This window comes from Eptesicus fuscus, chromosome 10 (assembly GCF_027574615.1).
Source record: "Eptesicus fuscus isolate TK198812 chromosome 10, DD_ASM_mEF_20220401, whole genome shotgun sequence".
Classification (NCBI taxonomy): domain Eukaryota; kingdom Metazoa; phylum Chordata; class Mammalia; order Chiroptera; family Vespertilionidae; genus Eptesicus; species Eptesicus fuscus.
The window spans coordinates 48,178,527-48,180,651 of record NC_072482.1 but is presented as its reverse complement, the minus strand read 5'-3'; the positions used below and the strand labels follow the sequence as shown (position 1 = coordinate 48,180,651).

The window sequence follows — 2,125 nt, the reverse complement described above, 5'->3', positions numbered from 1 at the left end:
AGAGGTAAGTGAGTTACATGAAATCCATTGGTGATAGATTAGGGGAGTGGGAGAAAGCAAAATGAAAAAACCTCTGGGATTAGATAAAAAGTAAAATGCTTCTTTTACATAAGTGAGCATAAGATAGTTAACAGCCAACAATGAACAAATAACAATAACAATGAGAGATTTTGTGGTCTGCATCCTGGCATCATTTGTTGTGCCCCAGAAGGTCTGGGAAAAAAGAAGTTTTAAGTTATCCTGACATTCCACAGATATGTTATCTTAGATGCAAAAAGACAATAGGCTCAGTAAACATCGAAGCTGATCTCTGTCAGGGAAGATACTGGCCTAGGACATGACTACCCACTATAAACTGCTTTTTAATTAAAAGGTTTTAATTTCAGACCATCCTTTGTGGTTACTTAAAGTCTTTGTGCTTGCAAAGCCGCCATGCAGGCCTACCCTGATTAGTCAGGTTAGCATGTGGCCCCTTTTCATCCACAGCTCTAACATCAGTTTTCACCTCCATCCCACATAAAAATTAGTAGAAAAAGGAACATAGAAGTGAAAAGTTACTTATAAATGAAAATTTGGAGTAAGCCACCCATGATTTTAAAAATATATCATTCCATATTCATATTATCTTAAGTAAGTACTTCAAAATTTGTAGTAAGTATATGTCACATTTTACTAATTTTATTGCATTAAAATTTATTTTTTTATTTTTAGGGATTTTTTGTAATTTTTGTTTTGTTTTGTTGCATGTATTCCAGGAAGAAAATTTTAATTTTATTCATGAGGCCAGTTTTGTCAAAAAAGTACAATATAGATTAAAAATAAATTTCTTTCAATCCTTTTTTATGTTTGTTCTTATTTATTTTTTATTCTTAGGAAATCTCATTTTTGACTGGACTCTGATTTAGAAGTAGAAGCTCTCTGAGAGGACAGCCTCATCTCTTGGCAATCTGTAACTGTTTTTATCCTTTGCCCTCCTTTATTCTCTTAGCCAAAAGTTTAGCATATTCTGTGGCCTCTTCCTTATTTTTTGTAGTAAAGTTGTTTCTTCAGAGCAATAATGCCAACATTTGTGTTGCAGGACACATGGAATAATAGGATGATGAACCTCAGGTCCTAAACTTATTGCCCTCTTTGTTTAAGGGCTTTCTCACAACATATTGACAGGCAACATCTTCTCTAGATAGATGGAAAAGTTTGCCGATTCTGCTAGATCTTTGGGGCCCCAGACCACAAGGCACAGTAATATCAGTGAAGCCAGGAATATATTTTCCTCCTAATTTTACAATGACCAACTTGAGAACACTTAGATTGGCATCCACAATGCAACCCCGAAGAGATTTGTACTTTTTCTCTCCAGTGCTTCTTGGATATAACAGGAATGCCCCTTACTCAGCAATGAGTGACATGGCCATATAGATCAAGACATTGGGATCCATGGGGAACCCTTGTTTGCCATTCCCACTACTGACTGGAAACACACAACCCTTCCATTCTTTACCCAGAGCATCAGCAGCAACTTCTGTGGCCATACGCTTCTCATAAAAGGTATGAAGTTGTGTTCATCATTCACTTCAATGAGTTTCTGGCAGCCAGTGGCTGGGAAAGAGATCTTCAGCTTCATCCTGAAGCAGGCAACCACCTCCAAAATGCCACACACACAAAAAAAGAATTCTTTCAATCCTTCTTGATTAACCCCCTCTCCTAGTTTAAAATAGCATCACCGCTCATGTATACTATTACCGGAGGCACCTAGCTAGTCTCCTCACTTACACTTGTGCCCTCATTGAAAACAAAGATGTCAGAGTGATTTTTAAACATGAAATCTGACTCTGCCGCTCATCCTGCTTATAACTCTTTCCAAACTCTTAAGATTCTCCAGATGATTTGAACACAGATCCCTTATAAATAGAGGCCGTGTGTATATGCTTTCCCTTTGCCGAAAAGTTTTCTTGATCACTCTGCCTTTCCTCATCCCTCTCTCCCCTTCGCCTTAAAATTACTGTTTCCTCAGCCAAGATGAGTTTCTATGTCCTATGTTTTTCTAGCACTTGAAGTTTTTCTCTATAGCCTAATCACAATTTTTAATATTTAATTATCTACATGATTATTTGTTTTATTCGTTCAA

General features: G+C 36.9%; 1 pseudogene; it reads right to left on the bottom strand.

Annotated features, from left to right (window-relative positions):
* Positions 1 to 879: 879 nt before the first annotated feature.
* Positions 880 to 1,621, bottom strand: LOC129150504 (40S ribosomal protein S6-like; annotated as a pseudogene).
* Positions 1,622 to 2,125: the final 504 nt, after the last annotated feature.